Source organism: Capra hircus, unplaced genomic scaffold (genome assembly GCF_001704415.2).
Source record: "Capra hircus breed San Clemente unplaced genomic scaffold, ASM170441v1, whole genome shotgun sequence".
NCBI lineage: Eukaryota > Metazoa > Chordata > Mammalia > Artiodactyla > Bovidae > Capra > Capra hircus.
In genome coordinates, this window is record NW_017190163.1 from 35,558 (window position 1) to 62,750 (window position 27,193).

The 27,193-nt window shown below is 39.4% G+C and overlaps 1 pseudogene; it reads right to left on the bottom strand.

The window, feature by feature from the left end:
• LOC102184506 overlaps nt 1–26,406 on the bottom strand; it is a 28,637-nt pseudogene extending 2,231 nt beyond the window's left edge.
• Between the last annotated feature and the right edge of the window lie 787 nt (nt 26,407–27,193).

A 27,193-nucleotide genomic window follows, 5' to 3' on the forward strand; every position in this document is an offset into this window, starting at 1 on the left:
GAAATACCAGTGACTGATAAACATATGGAAAAAAAAAGACTCAACTTCAAAGAAATGTAAATCCAAACCACTATGTGTTGCCCTATTTCAGCTATGAGTATCAAAATTTAGAAATTTGATAATTTTGTTGACTGGTTTATGGGAAAATGGACACTTCCACACTCTGTTGGATACAGATGCTGTGACGAAGCCTTTTTATGGAGAGCAATTTGGCAAAATCTGATATCCCACAGATTCTTTAAGCAATTCTTAGGAGTTTAGCCAGCCTGATACTAACACAGTTTCACAAAAGATACATACAATAGGGTATCTCTTGCAGGATAAAAAAAATGAAACATAAAAAGTTCATCAATAAAAACCCCTATGTTATGAAAAAGGGCTGAAATGTAGAACTGATATCATTAGGCTTTCAAGGCAAGTATACACAGACAAAAAAGCACAAGCTTCAAAATCACAATGGGAGTAGGGAACACAAGAAAGGAATCAAGTATTAAATTTAGAACTGCTTTATGTCGGACAGTGTGGTAAAGTTATCTATATTTAGACTTTAATGAATTTTGTAATCTCTAGAGTGACCACTAAAATTACAGTGAAAAAAGTATAATTAACAAGGTAATAGAGAGGGAAAACAGAATTTAAAAATTACTAATCAAGAGAAAAGAGGAAGAGCAATACAAAATAGGCAGAATGAATAATCAAATAATAAGATTATAGATTTAAGTGCAAATATACCTCTAATTTACTGGTAAACAGCCTAAACATTCCAATAAAAGGACAAAACTTGTCAGACTGGATTTTTTAAAAATAACTATATGCTGTTTAGAAAAGATTCATCTTCAATATCAAGCCACAGAGGCTGAAAGTGAAAAAATGGAAAAAGATATACCACAAAAATATTAACAAGAAAAATCTTGCAATGGCAACATCAAATAAAGTATATTTTAAAGCAAGGAGTATCAGTAAAGACAAAAAGAGACATTTCACAGCTGTTAACATTTTATTTTATAAGTATATATATCCATCTAGAATTTTCCCTGTTCATTTATATACATGTGTGTATACACATGTATTTGAATAAAAAATTCATACATATCTTCCCTTTACCTATTTTTACTTAAAAAAATATATATCATAAATGTATTTCCACTGGAAACTTTTGGTTCTGTTCTAGTTTGTGAAGGCAACACTGTACTCTATGACAGTATCATGACTTCTTTAACCTATTCCCTATTGAATATTCAAGCTGTTTAGCATTATAAATAACACTGCAATGAGCATTTTTATGAATATATGTTTGTGCATTTGTTTTATCATTTTGGCAGAATGCTGTTCCAGAAATTAAATTCTTGGATTCAAAGGTATACACATTTTAAAAGCGTTCTAATATGCATTCAACAAACTTTACTAGTGTATGCTCCTGACAATTATATAAGTGCTGGCAAAGGTTAAAAAAAAAAACTGAAGCAACATAAAAAGACCATGAAAAGGGAAACTTTAAGTAAATTAGGTTAAATTAATGTAATAACGCTGACAAGAAGATTGAGGTCTGCATATCCTGATGGGAAGATACTTAGGGCATGTCACTATTTGCTTATTTTCTGTTAAACTATGTGTTTATTTGTCACTGTGTGCAAATTCCTCAAGAATACATTCTAGTACAACATTCAAACCCAGAAAAAGCATTAGTACTGATTTAATGCCACTGTCCTCATCAAAGCACAGTTACCTCCCCAGTTTATAAACTTTTTAAGTGTACACCCGTGGCGGATTCATGTTGATGTATGGCAAAACCAATACAATATTATAAAGTAAAAAATAAGTAAATAAAATGATAAAATGCTTTTCTACATATTACACATACATGTCTTATTAAAATATGTAAATGGATTTCTTCAGTGAGTGGTGCTGGAAAAACTGGATAGCTACATGTAAAAGAATGAAATGAGAACATTCTCTAACAACATGCACAAAAATAAACTCAAAATGATTTAAAGACGTAAATGTAAGACCGGATGCTATAAAACTCCTGCAGGAAAGCGTAAGCAGGGCACTCTTTGACATAAATCACAGCAATGTCTTTTGGGGATCTGTCTCCTGGAGTAATGGAAACAAAAACAAAAATAAACAAATGAGACCTAACTGAACTTAAAAGCTCTTGACAGTAAAGGAAACCACTGACAAAATGGAGACAGCCTACAGAATGGGAGAAAATACTTGCAAATGAAGTGACCGACAAAGGATTAATCTCCAAAGTATACAAATCATACTTGTAGCTCCATATCAAAAAAAAAAAAAAACAACCCAATCACAAGAAGATCTAAATAGACATTTCTCCAAAGAAGTCCTTTTGGATGGCCAAAAGGCACATGAAAAGATGCTCAACGTCACTAATTGTTAGAGAAATGCAAATCAAAGCTACAATGAGGTATCATCTCACAGTGGTCAGAATGGCCACCATCAAAAACATCTACAAACAGTAAATGGTGGAGAGGGTGGGCATGGGTTTCTTAAAGAAAACTGAAAAACAGAGCCAGCCTGTGTGTGCTTAGTCGCTCAGTCATATCTGACTCTTCACGACCCCATGGACTAAGCCCTCCAGGCTCCTCTGTCCATGGGGATTCTAAATATGACCCAGAAATTCTAGTCCCAAGCATGTACTGAAAGAAAAACGCACCCCAATGTTCATTGCAGTGCTGTTTACAATAGCCAGGACTATTCATTCAGGATGAAAGCATCCTAAATGTCCATAGGCAAATGAATAGACAAAGAAGATATGGTACATATCTACAATGGAATATTACTCAGCCACATAATACGATGAAATAATGTCATTTGCAGTAACATGGATGGACCTAGAGGTTATCATACTGGGTGAAGTAAGTAACACAGAGAAAAACAATCTATGATATTGCTTAAGTGTGGAACAAAAAAAATGGTACAAATGAACTTATTTACAAAATAGACTCACAGATATAGAAAACAAACATGGTTATCAAAGGGGTGTAGAGGGATAAATTTGGGACTAAAACATGCATACTACTATATATAAAATGTGAGTTAAAAGAATAATCTCTTACTTTTTTAAACATCCTATATTGCCACTAATTACTAATTTACAGTGTGCATGAGAACATGGAGAAAGTGGTTCTGTCATGTGATTGAGGGGAGTGTAAACAGCCTAGTCTTTCTGGAGTTGAACTTTTTTTGGGGGGGTAGTAGAATATTGGAGAAGACTCTTGAGAGTCCCTTGGACTGCAAGGAGATCCAACCAGTCCATTCTGAAGGAGATCAACCCTGGGATTTCTTTGGAAGGACTGATGCTAAAGCTGAAGCTCCAGTACTTTGGCCACCTCATGCGAAGAGTTGACTCATTGGAAAAGAATGATGCTGGGAGGGATTGGGGGCAGGAGGAGAAGGGGACGACAGGGGATGAGATGGCTCGATGGCATCACGGACTCAATGGAGGCGAGTCTGAGTGAACTCCGGGAGATGGTGATGGACAGGGAGGCCTGGCATGCTGCGATTCATGGGGTCGCAAAGAGTCGAACACGACTGAGCAACTGAACTGAACTGAACTGATCCTAAAGCAAGACCACCTGTGGGCAAAGCTGTACATACCAGGTTGTTCATTGTTACCTTATTTTTATTAACTCCAGACTCAGAACAATTTCATGTACATCAATGTAGGGATGAAGGTAGAAGTAAATAAGCAACAATGTAAACAAGCTATGGAAGAGTATGCAGCAGTTAAAAAGAATAAAGCAACATTATACGTACTGGTTCATATACATTATATGTATAAGCTCTCTGAGATATAATTTTAAGTGGAAAAAAAAGAAATCGGGGAATTCCTTGGAAGTCCAGTGATTAGAAATCTGTACATTCACTGTTATGGTGTGGGTTCAATTCCTGGTCAGGAAACTAGGATCCAAGCCTCATGGCACATGCACACAAAAAAAGGGAATTGTGAAACCACATTTTAAATATGATCCCAAATATATATAAATTTTTTAAATTGAAATATAGTTGATTTACAATGTTGTGTTAGTTTCAGGTGTATAGCAAATTGAGATATATATGTTCTTTTTTAGACTCTTTCCCATTGTTGGTTATTATAAGATATTGAGTATAGTTCCCTGTGCTATACAGAAGGTATGATTGTTATCTATTTCATATATTGTTGTGGTTGCTTAATCACTAAGTCATGTCTGACTCTTTTGTGACCCCAGGAACTGTAGCCCACCAGGCTTCTCTGTCCATGGGATTCTCTAGGCAAGAACACTGGAGTGGGTTGCTATTTCTGTCTTCAGGGGATCTTCCCAACCTAGGGATCAAACTCTCATTTCCTGCTTGGCAGGCAGATTCTTTACCACTGAGCCACACAGGAAGCCATTTTATAAGTAGTAGTATGCATGTTTTAGTTCCAAATTCCTAATTTATCCCTCTACATCCCTTTGGTAACCATAAGTTTGTTTTCTATATCTGTGAGCCTGTTTTGTAAATGAGTTCACTCGTACCATTTTTTAAAGATTCCACATATAAGTGATATCATATGATATTTGTCTTTATCTGATTTACTTCACTTAGGATAATCTCTGGGTCCATCCATATTGCTGCAAATGGCAGTATTTCACTCTTTTTTACTTCTGCATTGTGTATCTGTACCACATCTTCTTGTCCATTCATCTGTCGATGGACACTTATGTTGCTGCCATGTCTTGGCTGTTGTAAATAGTGCTGCTCTGAATATTAGGGTGCATATATCTTTTTAAATTATAGATTTTTCCAGGTATACGCCCAGGAGTGGAACTGCTCAATCATATGCTGATTCTATTTCTAGTTTTTTTAATTTTTTTTTTAATTTTTATTTTCACTTTATTTTACTTTACAATACTGTATTGGTTTTGCCATACATTGACATGAATCCACCACGGGTGTACATGCATTCCCAAACATGAACCCCCCTCCCACCTCCCTCCCCATATAAATTTCTTTATTTTAATTGGAGGTTAATTACTTTACAATATTGTATTGGTTTTGCCATACATCAACATGAATCCGCCACAGGTATACACGTCTTCCCCATCCTGAACCCCCCTCCCTCCTCCCTCCCCATAGCATCAACGTCCATAGTGGCTGCACTAACTTACATTCCAACCAATATTGTAGGAGGGTTCCTTTTTCTCTACACTGTCTCCAACATTTATTATTTGTAGACTTCGAAAAAATTATTGAAATATAGTTGATTTACAAGGTTGTGTTAGTTTCTGCTGTACAGCAAAGTGAATCAGTCATCCATACACATATATCCACTCTCTTTGGAATTCTTTCCCCATGTACATCATTACAGAGTATTAAGAAGAGTTCCCTGTGCTATATAGTACATCCTTATTAGTTATCTATTTTATATATAGTATGGTGTATATATATATATAGTATATATATAGTATAGTATATATCAACCCCAATCTCCCAATTTATCCCTCTCCCCTCTTTCCCCCTGGTAACCATAAGTTTGTTTCCTACATCTGTAACTACTCTATGTTTTTTTTTAATATATGTTTTTGTTGTGTTTTATTTTTTGGCCATGCCACACGGCATGTGGGATCTCAGTTCCCTGAATAGGGATCAAACTCATGCCTCCTGCATTGGAAGCATGGAGTCTTAACTGCTGGACTATCAAGGAAGTCCATCTATTTTTGTTTTGTTGATAAATTCATTTATATCATTTTTTTAGATTTTGCATATAAGCAGTATCATAGATTTGTTTTCTCCGTCTGACTTACTTCACTCGGTATGACAATCTCTGGTCCATCCATGTTCTGCAAATGATGTTATTTCATTCTATTTTATGGCTAATAGTCCATTGTAGATATGTACCACATCTTCTTATCCATTCCCCTGTCAATGGACATTTAGGTTGCTTCCATGTCCTAACTATTGTAAATAGTGCTGCAATGAATATTGGGGTGCATTAAATTTTCAAATTATGATTTTTCTCTGGATAGATGCCCAGAAGTAGGATTGTAAGATCCCATGGTAGCTCTATTTTTAGTTTACAAGGAACCTCCATACTGTTCTCCATAATGGTTGTATGAATTTACTTTCCCACCAACAGTTGTGGGAGGTTTCCCTTTTATCCACACCGTCTCCAGTATTTTATTATTTATAGATTTTTTTGATGATGACCATTCTGATCGGTGTGAGATGATACCTAATTGTACCTTTGATTTGCATTTCTCTTGCCAACATCTGTTGGATAATCGAAAAAACAAGAGAGTTCCAGAAAAACATCTACTACTGCATTATTGACTATGCCAAAGCCTTTGACTCTGTGGATCACAACAAACTGTGGAAAACTCTTAAAGAGATGGGAATACCAGACCATCTGAACTGCCTCCTGAGAAATCTGTATGCAGGTCAGGAAGCAACATTTAGAACTAGACATGGAACAACAGACTGGTTCCAAATCAAGAAAGGAATACATCAAGGCTGTATATTGTCACCCTGCTTATTTAACTTCTATGCAGAGTACATCATTACTCTGTCTGGATGAAGCAGAAGTTGGAATCAAGACTGCCGGGAGAAATACCAATAACCTCAGATATGCAGATGACACCACCCTTATGGCAGAAAGCAAAGAACTAAAGAGCCTCTTAATGAAAGTGAAAGAGGAAAGTGAAAAGTTGGCTAAAAGCTCAACATTCAAAAAACTAAGATCATGGCATCCAGTCCCATCACTTCATGGCAAATAGATGGGGAAACAGTGGAAACAGTGACAGACTTTTTTTTTTTTTTTGGACTCCAAAATCACTGCAGATGGTGACTGCAGCCATGAAATTAAAAGACGCTTGCTCCTTGGAAGGAAAGTTATGACCAACCGAGACAGCATATTAAAAACCAGAGACATTACTTTGCCAACAAAGGTCCGTCTAGTCAAGGCTATGGTTTTTCCAGTAGTCATGTATGGATGTGAGAGTTGGACTATGCAGAAAGCTGAGCACTGAAGAATTGATGCTTTTGAACTGTGGTGTTGGAGAAGACTCTTGAGGGTCCTTGGACTGCAAGGAGATCCAACTAGTCAATCCTAAGGGAAATCAGTCCTGAATATTCATTGGAAGGACTGATGCTGAAGCTGAAACGCCAATATTTCGGCCACCTGATGCAAAGAACTGACTCATTGGAAAAGACTGATGCTGAGAACGATTGAAGGCAGGAGGAAAAGGGGACAACAAAGGATGAGATGGTTTGATGGCATCACCAATGCCATGAACATGAGTTTGAGTAAGGTCCAGGAGTTGGTGATAGAGAAGCCTGGTGTGCTGCAGTCCATGGGGTCACAAAGAGTCAGACACGACTGAGCAACTGAACTGAACAATTAGTGATGTTGAGCATTTTTTCATGTGCCTTTTGGCCACCCAAAAGGACTTCTTTGGAGAAATGTCTGTTTAGATCTTCCTCCCATTTTGTGAATGGGTTGTTTGTTTTTTGATATTAAGCTGCAAGAACAATTGTATACTCTGGAGATCGATCCCTTGATGGTCACTTCATTTGCAAGTATTTTCTCCCATTCTGTAGGCTGTCTCCATTTTGTCAGTGGTTTCCTTTACTGTCAAGAGCTTTTAAGTTCAGTTAGGTCTCATTTGTTTATTTTTGTTTTTATTTCCATTACTCCAGGAGACAGATCCCCAAAAGATATTGCTGTGATTTATGTCAAAGAGTGCCCTGCTTATGCTTTCCTGTAGGAATTTGATAGCATCCAGTCTTACATTTAGGTCTTTAAATCATTTGGAGTTTATCTTTGTATATGTTGTTAGAGAATGTTCTCATTTCATTCTTTTACATGTAGCTGTCCAGTTTTTCCAGCACCACTTACTGAAGAGACCCATTTATATATTTTAATAAGACATGCATGTGTAATGTGTAGAAAAGCATTTTAAAAAGTTTATAAACTGGGGAGGTAACTGTGCTTTGATGAGGACAGTGGCATTAAAGTGGTACTAATGCTTTTTCTGGGTTTGAATGTTGTACTAGAATGTATTCTTGTGGAATTTGCACACAGTGACAAATAAACACATAGTTTAACAGAAAATAAGCAAATAGTGACATGCCCTAAGTATCTTCCCATCAGGATATGCAGACCTCAATCTTTTTGTCAGCCTTATTACATAAATTTAACCTAATTTACTTAAAGTTTCCCTTTTCATGGTCTTTTTATGTTGCTTCAGTTTTTTTTTTTTTTAACCTTTGCCAGCACTTACGTAATTGTCAGGAGCATACACTAGTAAAGTTTGTTGAATGTATATTAGAACGCTTTTAAAATGTGTATACCTTTGAATCCAAGAATTTAATTTCTGGAACAGCATTCTGCCAAAATGATAAAACAAATGCACAAACATATATTCATAAAAATGCTCATTGCAGTGTTATTTATAATGCTAAACAGCTTGACTATTCAATAGGGAATAGGTTAAAGAAGTCATGATATTGTCATATCATAGAGTACAGTGTTGCCTTCACAAACTAGAACAGAACCAAAAGTTTTCAACGGAAATACATTTATGATATACGTTTTTTAAGTAAAAATAGGTAAAGGGATGATATGTATATTATAGGTTTTTATTCAAATACATGTGTATAAACACACACACATATATATATAAACAGGGAAAACTCTAGATGGATATATATATATATAAATACTTATAAAATAAAATGTTAACAACTGTTAAATGTCCCTTTTTTTCTTTACTGATGCTCCTTGCTTTAAAAGCTACTTTATCTGATATCACCATTGCTATGTCAGATTTCTCTTGTTAATATTTGCATGGTATAGGTTTTTCCATTTTTCCCCTTTCAGCCTTCTGTGGCTTGATACTGAAAGTGAATCTCTTCTAAGCAGCAAATCATAACTTTTTAAAAAATCCACTGACAAGTTTTGTCTTTTGATTGGAATATTTAGCATGTTTACCAATAAATTAGTGGTATATTTGGGCTTAAATCACCATCTCATTATTTGATTGTTTGTTCTGTCTATTTTGTATTGTTCTTTCTCTTTTCTAGTGCTCTTTTTTGGATTGCTTAATTTTATTTTTTTTTTTTAGTATTTGGGAAATGCACTTTATTTTTTTAATCTTTTATTTTTTATATGAATTTATTTATTTTAATTGGAGGTTAAGTACTTTACAATATTGTATTGGTTTTGCCATACATCAACATGTATCTGCCACAGGTATATATGTGTTCCCAATCCTGAACCCCCCTCCCTCCTCCCTCCCCGTACCATCCCTCAGCCCCAAGCATCCAGTATCATGCATCAAACTTGGACTGGCAATTCATTTCATATATGATATTATATATGTTTCAATGCCATTCTCCCAAATCATCCCACCCTCACCCTCTCCCACAGAGTCCAAAAGACTGTTCTATACATTTGTGTCTCCTTTGCTGTCTCGCATACAGGGTTATCGTTTAGAAAGATGCTTAATATTTTTTAAATTCTATTTTCCCTCTCTATTACCTTCTTGATGATACATTTTTACTGTTATTTTAGTGGTCACCATAGAGATTAAAAATTCATCCTAGACACTATTAAAATCTAATATAGATAATTTTACGACACTGTCCGACATAAAGTACTTCTGAATTTGATACTTGATTCCTTGTTTGCATTCCCTACTCCCATCTGTGATTTGCAAGCTTGTGCTTTTTTGTCTGTGTATACTTGCCTTGAAAGCCTAATGGTATTGAGAGGGTAACAGGCAGGAAGGCTAGGGATCTCCAAATGGAGGAAATAGGTTGCAAAGTGTCAGCCATTTTTCATCTCTCTTAAGTGGCAGGAGGAAATAAACTGCAAGTGTCAGGTTATTTTCTTTCTCTATACAAAATTTCAAGGTTTCTTTAAAAAATCTGTGTTGCCATGATGACACCTGATTCCACCTGACTTAACTTTTCTCAAACCTTGAGCTAACCAATGTGTTTTTCTTATGGAAATGTTTTTTTTTTTTTTTACGCTATGTTAATGACTATGTATTTACCCTAGACTCTGTCTTTCTTCAAATCGGTTCCACTTAAGAGATTCAGAACCTATAATGGCTCAACAAACCAGTGTTTTACTCATACAATTATTCTCTTAATCTATGCTAATGAAACTATATATTTGCTTAAAAACCTGCCTTTCTTCAAGATTCAAGTCAATCATTTTATGGCCCCAAGCAACTCACCTTGTGCCAATGTTATCTCAAAATGCATGTTGTGGGAGAGGGGCCTGGTGCCAGTCTCTAAGTTTTGAGATATTTCCTTTCTCGAATTAGCAGCCTGCTAGTAGCTCCGCGGCTCTGGAGCAGCGAGTGGCCGAGAGGAGATATATTACGTCCAAGGTCAGTAGCAGCGGCCGTGAGGAGATACCCCACGTCCAAGGTAAGAGAAAACCCAGTAAGACAGTAGGCACTGAAGGGCATCAGAGGGCAGACAGATTGAAACCACAATCACAGAAAACTAACCAATCTAATCACATGGACCACAGCCTTGTCTAACTCAATGAAACTAAGCCATGCCATGTGGGGCCACCCAAGATGGACAGGTCTTGGTGGAGAGTTCTGACAGAATGTGGTCCACTGGAGAAGGGAATAGCAAACCACTTCAGTATTCTTGCCTTGAGAACCCCATGAACAGTATGAAAAGGCAAAATGATACGATACTGAACGAGGAACTCCCCAGGTCAGTAGGTGCCCAATATGCTACTGGAGATCAGTGGAGAAATAACTCCAGAAAGGATGAAGGGATGGAGCCAAAGTAAAAACAATACCCAGCTGTGGATGTGACTGGTGATGGAAGCAAGGTCCGATGCTATAAGAGCAATATTGTATAGGAACCTGGAATGTCAGGTTCATGAATCAAGGCAAATTGGAAGTGGTCAAACAGGAGATGGCAAGAGTGAACATCGACATTCTAGGAATCAGCAAACTAAAATGGACTGGAATGGGTGAATTTAACTCAGATGACTATTATATCTACTGCTGTGGGCAGGAATCCCTCAGAAGAAATGGAGTAGTCATCAGAGTCAACAAAAGAGTCCGAAATGCAGTACTTGGATGCAACCTCAAAAACGACAGAATGATCTCTGTTCATTTTCAAGGCAAACCATTCAATATCACAGTAATTCAAGCCTATGCCCCGACCAGTAATGCTGAAGAAGCTGAAGTTGAATGGTTCTGTGAAAACCTACAAGACCTTTTAGAACTACACCCAAAAAAGATGTCTTTTTCATTATAGGGGACTTGAATGCAAAAGTAGGAAGTCAAGAAACACCTAGAGTAACAGGCAAATTTGGTCTTGGAATACAAAATGAAGCAGGGCAAAGGCTAATAGAGTTTTGCCAAGAGAACACACTGGTCATAGAAAACACCCTCTTCGAACAACACAAGAGAAGACTCTACACATGGACATCACCAGATGGCTAACACCGAAATCAGACTGATTACATTCTTTGCAGCCAATGATGGAGAAACTCTATACAGTCAGCAAAAACAAGACCAGGAGCTGACTGTGTCTCAGATCAACTCCTTATTGCCAAATTCAGACTTCATTGAAGAAAGTAGGGAAAACCACTAGACCATTCAGGTATGACCTAAATCAAAACCCTTATGATTATACAGTGAAAGTGAGAAATAGATTTAAGGAACTAGATCTGATAGACAGAGTGCCTGATGAACTACAGACAGAGGTTGGTAACATTGTACAGGAGACAGGGATCAAGACCATCTCCAAGAAAAAGAAATGCAAAAAAGCAAAATGGCTGTCTGAGGGGGACTTACAAATAGCTGTGAAAAGAGAACCGAAACCCAGAGGAGAAAAGGAAAGATATAAGCATCTGAATGCAGAGTTCCAAAGAATAGCAAGGAGAGATAAGAAAGCCTACCTCAGTGATCACTGCAAAGAATTAGAGGAAAACAATAGAATGGGAAAGAATGGAGATTTAATATTAGAGATACCAAGGGAACATTTCATGCAAAGATGGGCACAATAAAGGACAGAAGTATTATGGACATAACAGAAGCAGAAGATATTAAGAAGAGGTGGCAAGAATACACAGAAGAACTATACAAAAAAGATCTTCAAGACCCAGATAATCACGATGGTATGATCACTCACCTCGAGCCAGACATCCTGGAATGTGAAGTCAAGTGGGCCTTAGGAAGCATCACTATGAACAAAGCTAGTGGAGGTGATGGAATTCCAGTTGAGCTATTTCAAATCCTGAAAGATGATGCTGTGAAAGTGCTGCACTCAATATGCCAGCAAATTTGGAAAACTCAGCAGTGGCCACAGGACTGGAAAAGGTCAGTTTTCATTCCAATCCCAAAGAAAGGCAATGCCAAAGAATGCTCAAACCACCGCACAATTACACTCATCTCACACGCTAGTAAAGTAATGCTCAAAATCCTCCAAGCCAGGCTTCAACAATATGTGAACTGAGAACTTCCAGATGTTCAAGCTGGATTTAGAAAAGTCAGAGGAACCAGAGATCAAATTGCCAACATTTGCTGGATCATCAAAAAAGCAGGAGGGTTCCAAAAAAACATCTGGCTCAGATGGTAAAGCGTCTGCCTACAATGCAGGAGACCTGGGTTCAATCCCTGGGTCGGGAAGATTTCCTGGAGAAGGCAATGGCAACCCACTCCAGTACTCTTGCCTGGAAAATCCCATGGATGGAGGAGCCTGGTAGGCTATATAGTCCATGGGGTCGCCAAGAGTCAGACACGACTGAGCGACTTCACTCACTCACTGCGTTATTGACTATGCCAAAGCCTTTGACTATGTGGATCACCACAAACTGTGGAAAATTCTGAAAGAGATAGGAATACCAGACCATCTGACCTGCCTCTTGAGAAATCTGAATTCAGGTCAGGAAGCAACAGTTAGAACTGGACATGGAACAACAGACTGGTTCCAAATAGGATAAGGAGGTCATCAAGGCTGTATATTGTCACCCTGTTTATCTAACTTATATGCAGTGTACATCATGAGAAATGCTGGGCTGGATGAAGCACAAGCTAGATTCAAGATTGCCAGGAGAAATATCAGTAACCTCAGATATGCAGATGACACCACCCTTATGGCAGAAAGTGAAGAACTAAAGAGCCTCTTGATGAAAGTGAAAGAGGAGAGTGAAAAAGTTGGCTTAAAGCTCAACATTCAGAAAACTAAGATCATGGCACATGATCCCATCATTTCATGGCAAATAGATGGGGAAACAGTGGCTGACTTTATTTTGGGGAGCTCTAAAATTACTGCAGATGGTGACTACAGCCATGAAATGTAATGACGCCTGTTCCTTGGAAGGAAAGTTATGACCAACCGAGACAGCATGTTGAAAACCAGAGCCATTACTTTGCCAACAAAGGTCTGTCTAGTCAAGGCTATGGTTTTTCCAGCAGTCATGTATGGATGTGAGAGTTGGACTATAAAAAAAGCTGAGCGGCGAAAAATTGATGCTTTTGAACTGTGGTGTTGGAGAAGACTCTTCAGAGTCCCTTGGACTGCAACGAGATCCAATCAGTCCATCCTAAAGGAGCTTGGTCCTGAGTGTTCATTGGAAAGACTGATGTTGAAGCTGAAACTCCAACACTTTGGCTACCTGATGCGAAGAGCTGACTCATTTGAAAAGACCCTGATGCTGGGAAAGATTGAAGCCAGGAGGAGAAGGGGAACACAGAGGATGAGATGGTTGGATGGCATCACCAACTCAATGGACATGAGTTTGAGTAAACTCCGGGAGTTGTTGATGGACAGGGAGGCTTGAGGTGCTGTGGTCCATGGTGTTGTTGTGCCCAAGTAGCGAAATCTCCCAGTGACCACCAGGGAGCCTGTATCCGATGCAAAAGCAAGAAAGTTTTTATTACCAAGCTCGAGATGGGGCTCCCACTGGCACCGATGCAGCGGCTATAGGGAGGGAGCTCTGAGTTTTGGGTTACACTGCTTATATAGGGAATATTCAGGTGAAAGGGTAACAAAGGGGGTGTTCAGGCTGAAGGATTAATGATTGGTTACCCTCTTCTATAGGGTTGTGTGTGGATTTCTGATTGGATTTTTTCACTTACACGGTGAATCATTATTTCACAAAGGTAAATCATCACTTCCAAAGTAAATCACAAATATCACAAATGTAAATCATTACTTCCAAGGTAAATTCCAAATCCTTGAACTTAGAGTCAGGAGGTTTAACCTAAGGGCTGATTGGCTCACGCAGTGGGGAGGCAATATCCAAAGTCTAAGTCTGTTTGCCCGGAACCTTTACAAAACGGAGTTTTTTTACAAGATGGAATAGTTTAGGCTCTTCAGTGTCACAAAGAGTCGGACACGACTGAGTGACTGAACAGAACTGAGTAGCTATGTAACACCCGGCTAAAGACTAGCAGGGGGCACTTTTTCTGCCCTCTTCTGATATCTATGTCAGAAGCTTTGTCTATCTCTTTTATACTTTAGTAAAACTTTATCACACAAAAGCTCTGAGCAATCTAGCCTCATCACTGGCCCTGGATTGAATTCCTCTCCTCCAGAGGCCAAGAATTCCGGCATCCTCCATGGCTCAGCAACAACCATTCAATATCAGTCCTGCATTTCAGCCCTTATCCCAATGTAGGAGTTTTCATTTCCCTTTCCTAATCTCATCATGAAAGGTTTTTGCTGAACGACAGAAAGACACCAGGATTCTTGGTGTTATATAGTTATATGTTATATAGTCACCAGCAGTCTGTTAATGAAAGAAAGGAATGTCTTAAAACTCAGAATGGCACCAGGGCCCTCACCCATAAGGTGCATTTTGGGATAATCTTGGCACCAGACGATTCATCCCAGGCCATAAAATGATTAACTTGAACCTTGTAGAAGGGCAGATTACCAAACAAATAGTTTCATTTACATACATTAGGGGAACAATATCTGAGTATAACATACTGGTTTGTCAAGCAGGTTCTGAGCCATTAGAGGGAACCGACTTGAAGACAGAGTTTGCGGTAAATGCATAGTACATTAACATAGCTTAAGACAAACATTTCCATAAGAAAAATGCATTGGTTAACTCAAGGTTTGAGAATAGTTAACTTCAGGTGAAACCAAGTGTCATTATGGCAACACAGTATCTTAAGAGAAACTTCTTTTTAAATTTGTATAGAGAAGGAAAAGATATCACTAGTTCGTTCCCTCCTGCTGCTTAAGAGAGAGAAAAATGTCTGACACTTGCAGGCTATTTCCTCCGTTTGGAGACCCTTGGCCTTCCTGCCTGTTACCCTCTCAATCAAGAGAGGTTGATGAACTGGTACTGATATAAACGTGTTACTCCCAAGCAGCTGTATCACAGTCAGACCTTGATCCCTCAAATTCCATTATCTAAAAGTGGAAACAATGTGGTAAAATTGGCAAGTTGTACATATCAAGTTAGGGGAGGAGCCCAGACTGGATTCAGGAAACCTGGAAATGTTTTTACCCCATCTTGGCCTATCTTCATTTATAGTGTTATTCACTCGCTCAGTCATGTCCAACTCTTTGTGACCCCATGGACTGCATCACGTCAGACTCCTCTTTCCTCCACTATCTCCCAGAGTTTGCTTAAATCCATGTCCATTGAGTCAGTGATGTTATCTACAAAACTCATTGGATTTCCAAGATGGCAGAGGAATAGGTGGACGTGGAATACATCTCTCCCCATGGACACATCAGGAATACACCTTCAGACACAGAAGTGCTTGCAGAACACCAGCTGAGAGCAGGCAGGTGTACCTGACCACCGGAAAAGAATATATAGAACCACACAAGACTCAGTAGGTCAAAGAAACTAGGGGGGGAATAGGAGTGTTAGTAAGACTGGATCTGCCCTTGGAGGGTGGGGGAACTGAAGCAGGGGTCCAATCCCCACATTGGAAGAATTGTCTGGGTCAGAGAAGAAACAGTTGAGGCTGAAAGTTAAAGAGCTGATTTGTGATAGCCTAAATGGAGTGAGAATCACACAGAAAATTCTTGCCGCAGCCATACATACCCCAGACAGGGATGTGGGTCCCCTAGAAGGCACAGAGGCTGGGAGCTGTAGCGTAGGGATTGTGGAGCAATTCCAGGGCAAGAGCTGCTGTTGACTGCTGGGAGGTGGCCCAAGGGGATATGAGGGAGGAGGTTGTTGTGGGAAATGTCTGTGGAGGAAAGCCAGGCAGCCATGGAAGCAAGGTGATGCTACTGAGTCATATGCAGGGGGAGGGAGCCTTCACCATAGCCTCTCTCTCCCCGCATGTCAGCACCAGCAGCTGAACAGTAGAGAGGCTGGCCCTGCAAGCACCTGACTTGCAGAACAACAGAGTAGGACCCTAGCCAGGGGGACCCCTTTATGTGCCAGATGCACCAAACAACAGAGAAGGACCCCAGGCAAGGGAACCCTCTAAGTGCCTGAACAGGCAGAATAATGCAGAAAGGCTAGCCAAAGAGGGCTTCTGATCGCCAGCAGCCAGTGTGTGTGTTAGTCGCTCAGTCGTGTCCAACTGTTTGCAACCCCATGGACTGTATGTAGCCTGCCAGACTCCTCTGTCCATGGGATTCTCCAGGCAAGAATACTGGAATGGGTTGCCATTCCCTTCTCCAAAGTCAGAAAGAAATATAAATATCATATACTAATGCATGTATACAGGATCTAGAAAGATGGCACCAAAGAATTTATTTGCAGGGCAGCAAGGGAGAAACAGACATAGAGAACAGACTTATGGACACAGAGAGAGGGGAGGAGAGGGTGAGATGTATGGAGAGAGTAACATGGAAACTTATATAATCATATGTAAAATAGATAGCCAATGGGAATTTGCTGTAGGTCTCATGGAATTCAAACAAGGTCTCTGTATCAACCTAGATGGGTGGGACGGGGAGGGAGATGGGAGGGAGGTTCAAGAAGGAGGGCACATATGTACACCTATGGCTGATTCATGTTGATGTTCCACAGAAAACAACAAAATTCTGTAAAGCAATTATCCTTCAATTAAAAAATTAATAAAAAAATTTTAAAACCTCATTCTTTGCCACCTCCTTCTCCTTTTGCCTTCAGTCTTTTTCAGCATCATGGTCTTTTCCAATGAGTCAGCTTTTCAAATCAGATAGCCAAAGTATTGGAGCTTCAGCATCAGTCCTTCCAATGAATATTCAGGGTTGATTTCCTTTAGGATTGACTGGTTTGATCTTCTGCAGTCCAAGGGACTCTCAAGAGTCTTCTCCAACACCACAGTTTGAAAACATCTCTTCTTCTGTGCTTGGCCTTCTTTATGGTCCAACACTCACATCCGTACTTGATACTGGAAAAGCCATAGCTTTGGCTATATGGACCTTTGTTGGCAAAGTGATGTCTCTGCTTTTTAATATGCTGTCTAGGTTAATCATAGCTTTATTTTCAAGGAACAGGCACCTTTTATTTCATGGCTGCAGTCCTCCGTGATTTTGGAGCCCAAGCAACCATTACTGCTTCTACTTTTCCCCCTTCTATTTGTCATGAAGTGATGGGACCAGATGCCATGATCTAAGTTTTTTTAATGTTGAGTTTCAAGCCAGCTTTTTCACTCTCCTCTTTCACCCTCATCAAGAGGTTCTTTAGTTCCTCTTCACTTTATCCCATTAGAGTGGTATCATATGCATATCTAAGGTTGTTGATATTTCTCTCAGCAGTCTTGATTCCAGCTTGTGACTCATCCAGCCCAGCATTTTGTATGATGTACTCTGCATATAAGTTAAATAAGCAAGGTGACCAATATATAGCCTTGTGGTACTCCTTTCCTAATTTTGAACCATGGGACATTGTCACATGTCAGGTTCTGTTACTTCTTGGCCCGCATACAAGGTTCTCAGGAGACAGGTAAAGTGGTCTGGTACTCCCATCTCTTTAAGAATTTTCCACAGTTTGTTTTGATCCACACAGTCAAAGGTTTTCTCATAGTCAACGAAACAGAAGTAGATGTTTTTCTGGAACTCCCTTGCTTTTTCCATAATCCAATGAAGGTTGGCAATTTGATCTCTGGTTCCTCTGCCTCTTCAAAACCCAGCTTATACATCTGGAAGTTCTCCATTCAGGTACTACGGAAGTCTAGCTTGAAGGTCACTTAATATTCTTGGTTCTACCACTAGATGTCAGCAAATCCTAGAAAAGGATGGGCCTTTCAGGGTGTGGGTTTGGGGTGTGTTTATTCCTATTTTCTTTCTGTTTTAATGTATTATCCAAATGTTCTACTGAAAGAGTATCGCTTAAATTCTAGGGGAAATAAAATTAATTTTACGCATACAGGCACTTACTAGCGGTGAGCACCATATCCTTTTTGTTACACAGCAAAATAATACCATTCATCACTACTTTCAAGCTATCAGTCGATATCTTACTTCTGTAAAGTTTTAGTTGCTCAGTTGTGTCCATTTCTTTGCAACCCCATGGACTGTAGCCCGCCAGGCTCCTCTGTCCATGGAATTCTCCAGGCAAGAATACTGGAGTGGGTTGCCATGCCTTCCTCCAGGGGATCTTCCCAACCCAGGGATTGAACCCATGTCTCCTGCATTCTGGGCAGATTCTTCACTGTCTGAGCCACCAAGGAAGCCAAACCCAACATCTTTCCCAAAGACAAGACTGGTTCTCACTCTCCCAAGACTCAGTTTCCACATCTTTAAAATGAGGATAGCAATTCTCCCCCAAAGGGTTTATCGCAGTATGTAATGCTGCCATGTAGGTGCTAGAGCCAGATCAGTTCAGTTGCTCAGTTGTGTCCGACTCTTTGCGACCCCACGCACTACAGCACACCAGGCCTCCCTGTATACCACCAACTCCCGGAGTTCACTCAAACTCACATCCACTGAGTCAGTGATGCCATCCAACCATCTCATCCTCCGTTGTCCCCTTCTCCTCTTGCCTTCGATCTTTCCCAGCATCAGGGTCTTTTCCAGCGAGTCAGTTCTTTGCATCACGTGGCCAAAGTATTGGAGTTTCAGCTTCAACAACAGTCCTTCCAATGAATATTCAGGACTGATTTCCTTTAGCATGGACTGATTGGATCTCCTTGCAGTCCAAGGGACTCTCAAGAGTCTTCTCCAACACCACACTTCAAAAGCATCCATTTTTCGCCGCTCAGCTTTCTTTGTAGTCCAACTCTCACATCCATACATGACTACTGGAAAAACCATAGTCTTGACTAGATGGACCTTTGTTGGCAAAGTAATGTCTCTGCTTTTTAATACGCTGTCTAGGTTGGTCAAAACTTTCCTTCCAATGAGTAAGCATCTTTTAATTTCATGGTTGCAATCACCATCTGCAGTGATTTTGGAACCCAAGAAAATAAAGTCTGACACTGTTTCCACTGTTTCTCCATCTACTTGCCATGAAATGATGGGACCAGATGCCATGATCTTAGTTTTCTGAATGTTGAGTTTTAAGCCAACTTTTTCACTTTCCTCTTTCACTTTCATCAAGAGGCTCTTTAGCTCTTCTTCACTTTCTGACACAAGGGTGGTGTCATCTGCATATCTGAGGTTATTGATATTTCTCCTGGCAATCTTGATTCAAGCTTGTGCTTCCTCCAGCCCAGCGTTTCTCATGAGGTACTCTGCATATAAGTTAAATAAGCGGGGTGACAATATACAGTCTTGATGTACTCCTTTTCCTATTTGGAACCAGTCTTAGAGATACCAATGGAAGATTTCATGCAAAGATCAGCTCAATAAAGGATAGAAATGGTATGAACCTAACAGAAGCAGAAGATATTAAGAAGAGGTGGCAAGAATACACAGATGAATACACAAAAAAAGATCTTCACAACCGAGATAATCACGATGGTGTGATCACTCACCTAGAGCCAGACATCCTGGAATGTGAAGTCAAGTGGGCCTTAGGAAGCATCACTATGAACAAAGCTAGTGGAGGTGATGAAATTCCAGTTGAGCTATTTCATAGCTAAAAGACGATGCTGTGAAAGTGCTGCACTCAATATGCCAGCAAATTTGGAAAATTCAGCAGTGGCCACAGGACTGGAAAAGGTCAGCTTCCATTCCAATCCCAAAGAAAGGCAATGCCAAAGAATGCTCAAACTACCACACAATTGCACTCGTCTCACACGCTAGTAAAGTGATGCTCAAAATTCTCCAAGCCAGGCTTCAACAATACGTGAATCGTGAACTTCCAGATGTTCAAGCTGGTTTTAGAAAAGGCAGAGGAACCAGAGATCAAATTGCCAACATCCGCTGGATCATGGAAAAAGCAAGAGAGTTCCAGAAAAACATCTATTTCTGCTTGATTGACTATGCCAAAGCCTTTGACTGTGTGGATCACAGTAAACTGTGGAAAATTCTGAAAGAGATGGGAATACCAGACCACCTGACCTGCCTCTTGAGAAATCTATATGCAGGTCAGGAAGCAACTGTTGGAACTGGGTATGGAACAACAGACTGGTTCCAAACAGGAAAAGGAGTACGTCAAGCCTGTATATTGTCACTGTGCTAGAGCCAAGTTCTGTTCAAATCAATCCCCACCCAGTTCAAGAGATACACAGTAAACACAGGAGTCCTTTAGGGAGTAGCCCGCAGTGCAGTTTTCCCAGAACACGGAGCAGTTGGGAGACAAAACTGGAAAGCTAGTCTGGATTCATGGGGTGGAGAGTGTAAGCTGGGGAAGGGAGTTTGAAGTTCTCTTTGTAGGTAGTAAATTGCTTCTGAGAGTGTTTGTTTAATGATATCAGGGTCCACTTCAGGGAAACTACTATGGGCAGCTGTATGTGAAGTGGCTTGGGGAGAGGCAGGTGGATGGTTTAGGAAGCCATTACAGTGCTATGATACACTGGGGGCTTAAACTACCTGCTTTCTACCCAGGAGACCCTCTCTACAGTGTGGCCAGGTCAGCAGACCTTGATGAAAACAGGGGTGGGGCAGGGCAAGAGAGGTTGATAGATCTATGAATAATACACATATGAAACTAAATTGATATTCTTTTGGTCTTTTTATATAAAAAATCTTTCAAGCCCCATTTCAAGAACTGCTTGAATATGAACTGCTTAATAAGCACTTAAAAATAACATTTTGTTTACTCTAAAAATGCCTTTTCATTCAAAAAAAAACAGAAAAATATGAAGGTAGATGCCACCTAGTAATCAGAATCAGAGTTGCAATTCTGAATATCTGGGCTTTGAGATTGAGAGGAAGGGGAGGAAAGAATGGAGGGATTGGCCTTGGCCTTGGCCTTGGCCTCAGCTAGGTCTTTCCAGAAGTTACCACCCACTGGCAGCAATCTCTCTGAATACAAGACATTTAGAGTTCTCTAAGCCCTAAAACTAGACATCAACCTCTTATGTGAGTATAAGAGAAAGCTGCATGTGTGAAGATGTTTGAGCCATAGAAACAAATACATACACAGATATACTAGCAAATCAGATGCTTTAATCTACTATTTTCTTAACAAACCAGAATGTTGTGAACACATTTCCAAAATAAAACCTATGTGTACATAATTTTTGTCAGATGGGTTACATATTTTGGCTCCTTATTAATTTTTATCTTAATAAATTTTCCTGAGTATAAATTTCAAACAGTATAAAAATGTATATGTGTAAATTGAAATCATCCTGTAGTCTCATATGCCTGAACCTCAGTCCTTGACCCAAAGATATTCACTGAAAATAGACAGATGACTATTCTTCATGTGTATTTCTCTGTATATCATATATTAATGCATAATTACATACAATCAAATATTTACATTAAAATATACTAAAATGCACATATTCTTCAAAATTATGTATATTCTTCTGCATTTTGCCTATTTCACTAATATGATTTCTATGATTTGCTAATGTTTATTGGGGCCTCCCTGCTGGCTTACATGATAAAGAATCTGCCTGCAATGCAGGAATCAACAGTGAAAGTGTTAGTCACAGAGTCGTGTCCAACTCTTTGTGATCCCATGGACTGTAGACCTCCAGCCTCTTCTGTCTATGGAATTCTCCAGGCAAGAATGCTGGAGTGGTAGCCATTCCCTTCTCCAGGGGATCTTCCCGACCCAGGGATCAAACCGCGGTCTCCCACATTGCAGGCAGATTCTTTACAATCTGAACCACCATCAGGAACCTGGGCACAATTATTGGTTCTTTAGTGAATTTTCTGTTGACATCATTGACTCACCTGTCTGTTGATTAGTAAGTCTACCTAACATACCAGAAATGTAAATTCCATAGAGTTTGAAAATATTTTCTCTCTACTTTTCTCAAACTGTTACTTTTTTCCTACCATTCTGTTTTACATTTTTCAATATTATTAAAATTATACAGTTATGTAAATATAAAATTTTTCAAAATAAAGTTTATTTTAAAACTAAATAGTAAATCACACCCATTAGTATAGCTATTACATTTCTTAAAACAGAAAATAACAAGTGTTGGTGAGAACGTGGAGAAATTGGAACTTTGTGCATTGCTGGTGGGAATGTAAAATGGTGCAGCTATTGTAACAGTTTGGAAATTCCTCAAAAAATGAAAAATAGAATTACAATATGATCTAGAAATCTCACTTATAGGTATATACCCAAAAGAAGTGAAAGCGGGGACTTGAACAAATATTTGTGCATTAATGTTCATAGCAGTATTATTCACACCTACAAGATTTACTCCTCTTCAAATTTTAATCAGGTTCCTCTGAACTTTTGTCTCAACTAGGTCGCAACCTTTGAACTCTTGAGTTCATCTTTGAATAGCCTAATTTTTAGCAAAAATCCTGCTAAGTCAATTTAGCAAGAATCCCCACCCTCAGTATCTGATCACTGTGGCCTACCTTCAGCAACAACACTGGTCAGGTCGGTTTAATCAGAATCCGCACCACCCCCGCCCCCAATCCTTATCCCTGATGTTTCTGCTTTGGTTTTCCATCCACTGACTGTCCAATCTGCTCCTTGGCTATGAACCTGTATTTCCCCATGTTGTACTGAGAACCGAACTCAGTTATAATCTGAGGTCTCTTTACTCTTATTACAATAGTTTCTGAATAAAATCTGTTCTAACACTTTAACTACTGTTAACTAAATACAGCTCTGGTTTTAACAGCAGTAGCCAAAAAACGGAAACAACTCAAATGCCTACCAGTGTATGACTATCTTACAGTGGAATCTTATGCATGTGTGCTAAGTTGCTTCAGATGTGTCCAACTCTTTGTGACCCCATGGACTGTAGTCCTCTAGGCTCCTTTGTCCATGGGATTCTCCAGGCAAGAATACTGGAGTGGGTTGCCATGCCCTCCTCCAGGGGATCATTCTGATCCAGGAATCAAACTCGTGTCTCCTGTAGCTCTTGTGTTGCAGGCAGATTCTTTTACCTCTGAGCCACCAGGGAGGCCCCATAGTGGAATATTATTCAGCCTTAAAAAGAACTGAAAATCTGATACATGCCAAATGAAAGAAGACACACACACACATACCCCCCAAATACTGTATGAGTCCACTTCCATAAGGCACCTGGAGTATTCAAATTCATAGAGACAGAAAGCAGAACAGTGACTGCCAAGGCTGATGGAAACAGAAAAGTATTGTTTCATGAGCACAGAACAAGATGAAAAGAGTTCTGGAGATGGATGCTGATGATGGTTGTATAATAATCTAAATGTGCTAGATACCACTAAACTGCACTTTAAAAGGATTATAATGGTAAATATTATGTATATTTTACAAATAAATAAATAATACAGTCCATTGTAATAGAAATTGTGCAATACACTGGGGAATATCAAGCGCCAGCCCCTAGGGAGAGTAGAGCACTCAGAGCCCCGGCAGCTTCAAAACACAAAGGAAAAGCTTTACAGTGATTCCAGGCTTCAGTATTTATCTCTGTTAACCCAGCCCACACTCAAGTATAGGGATTACTCATGCACATGCATGAAAACTGGGAGGCGTGGCTCATGAGTGCCATCTTTTTTTTCACTGTATGTATATTGTCTTTACCACTGAGCCACCAGAGAAGCCCACCTCTATCCAGAGTCACTATCAAATCTTGTTTTATTTTGAAAATGGTTAACCTAAGTAAGTAGTTCTTTCTCACATTCATGGCCCTTTAATATGTCTTCTTCCTAGGTTCTATGTACTGGACTGGGGGATATATGGGGCTTCCCTGGTGGCTCAGTGGTAAAGAATCCACCTGCAATGCAGGAGACTCAGCTTTGATCCCTGGGTCAGGAAGATCCCCTGGAGAAGGAAATGGCAACCCACTCCAGTATTCTTGCCTGCAGAATTCTATGGGCAGAGGAGCTTGGTGGGCTACAGTCCATGGGGCTGAAAAGAGTTGGACATGACTTAGTGACTAAACAACAACAGTGGATACATGCTGCTTCACTTCTACAGACATCATAAGCCAGAGGGGAAGAGGATGGGTCAATGTGAAAGGGATTAAGAGATACAAACTTATATCTATAAAAATAAATTACTTGAATGTAATGTGCACATCGGAGGAGGAAATGGCAACCCACTCCAGTATTCTTGCCTGCAGAATCCCAGGGACAGAGCAGCCTGCTGGGCTACAGTCCATGGGGTCACAAAGAGTTGGACATGACTGAGTGACTAAAACAACAACAGTGTACACATAGGGAATATAGTCAATAATATTGTTATAAGTTTGTATGGTGACTGATGATAACTGGACTTATGGTGGTGATCACTTCATAATGTATAAACTATTGAATCACTGTGTTGTGGTACACCCGAAATTAATATAACATTATACATTAATTATAACTCAACTTTTATAGAAAACGTAGGTTTGCTTTTTGAAAATAATGTAGACTGGAAGAAACAATCATATCAAGTTCATAGAAGGAGATGAAATACAGAATCAAAATGATGATCTTTTTATAGTTGCTCTCGTCTCAGTGCTCATTTTAAAATAGGCTGTTCATAATTTATATTTTTTATTAGAGTCCACAATCTGCTAAGTAAAAGCAGCAATAAGATATTTCATAAAGTATCATACAATTTAAATCTTATGAACTTATTTTCATAAAAAGTTAAGTGCATATTCTTACCAGTTAACCTAAAAATGATATGACTCATCTATGGTCTAAAATAACATATAAGAGATTTAGTTCCATCACTACAAATAATCCCATCACTACATTTTTTACATATTTTACAGCAAAAATGTTGTGCTCTTAATAAAAAGAAATCCACAGACTAATTTAGAATGAAAAAAATAATTTTATAAAAATCCCAGGAAAATCTTTCAAGTCCACTTTTATTTTCCTTTTTTCTCCTCACATACAAAACTTCTCCACACACTGCATTTCTTGCAACTATAAAGGGATTTGATGTTGGTCAGGTACCATTTTCTCTCCTAAAACTTTGCTGGCATCAAAATATGACAGTTAACCAGTGTTAAATCTATAAAATATTTATATAAGACAGCACATTAAGCTTTAGACGCTTGGCAATTAAACCACATAAAAATTGGACAAGACCCCCATTCTGCATGTTCAGAATCAGGTGTTCACAGTCCCTATCGGCTGCCTGTATATAGCTCAACAGGCAGCAGAGGCAACAGGCAGTTGCTTTGAAAGACATAGAACAGTATGATCTGGAAGCACATTATGAAGTTGCCACAGTGTCGTGTAGCAACCCCCTTTGTCCAAGGTGGTCTCATAATTCTAGAATGCAGGTCCAGCTGATACAAAATAAAGACAGACAACACATCATTTAGTCTGTGGAGACACCCTAACTCATCACTATGCACACTGATTCTGAACACAATTCGTCCTGAAAACTTGTCAAGAACACCCTGATGTTTTAGACTGAGTAAAATCCATCTGCCTTGCACTTCACTGTAACTTTTTTGACAGTACTGCATGGGTCAAAGGTAATCTAGATGGCAACTAATGACTGTAGATGCCTCACATGCAGTTTTTTCTCATAATATGGAAAATATTTTAATTCTATAATTCCATTAGGAAGATAAGTTAATACAGTTGCTATGTTTTCATCCTTCAAAATATATTCTATAGTTGATTCTCTTTGAGGCTTTAATCCAATTACTCTGCTCATTTTCACATGAATACAAGGGTTTCCTCTGATATAGCCAAACTCAGGATCATCCGCAGCACTGCATGCTTGAAGTAAGGCAATAAGAAACATGACATGCAACATAAACTGGACTTCTCTGTTCAAAAGACACTTCAGCAGGGCAAACTGAGATTCTTTCGTTTTTCCAAGTCATATGGCTTTAGGTCTTCAATGTACCCTTTATAGGAGTCTGGATCAGACAAACTGAATGAATATTCCAACACAGTCACTGATTTTGGAAAAAAATGTAAGTCCTGAACTATCTGGTCACGGTATTTTGGAAACTCATGGTTCGGATTCTGAAACAGCCCACCTTGCCAGGAACCCATAAAAGACTGGGTAAAAAAAAAAAAAAAAGAGCAAGATCAAACCTTTTTAAAGGGTCTTTTCACTGTTCAAATACAAGAGCATTTTCGTGTATGATGTACTTGTATGATTAACTCACTACTGTACATTCAGGCAAATCACATACTCAAGACTCCTCTGACTGGTTGCGGTGGCAGTGTGAGTCACAAGCCAGCTGCAGGAGTGGAAATTTTCTCTTCCTGGGAGGGGGGCAGTGTCTGGCTTCCTTGAACCGCTTAGTGCCTCCACCAGGACCTCTCAGTACAAAGGCAGGCTATGTGCAAAGGAAGCCCCGGGTGCTCCGGTCACAGGCTCTGGGCTCCAGGAAGGGGTCCCCCAGCTTCCCGGCGCCACTCAGGAAGGGAGGCTCAGGTTCACTGGAGCCGTCTTACAGGCTGCCTACTGCAACATCATTTGCTCATCTCTCTATATTTTGGTTCCTGACAATGCTTTCATATATCATGAGAATTAGCCCTAAATAATTTGCAAGTATTTAACCATTTCAGACAAACTTTGCTGGGATGTTGTTGTTTGCCATAGACTGCTTTAAATTTTTCAGTAATAGAATCGTTTAAAAGTAATACAGCTGGGCTTCCCTGGTGGCTCAGTGGTAAACAATCCACCTGCCAATGCAGGAGTTATGGGTTCCATCTCTAGTGCCAGGAAGATCTCACATGCCTCTGAGCAACTAAACCCATGCACCACAACTACTGGGCCTGTCCTCTGGAGCCCAGGAACCACAGCTATGGAAGCTGGAGCACCCTAGAGACT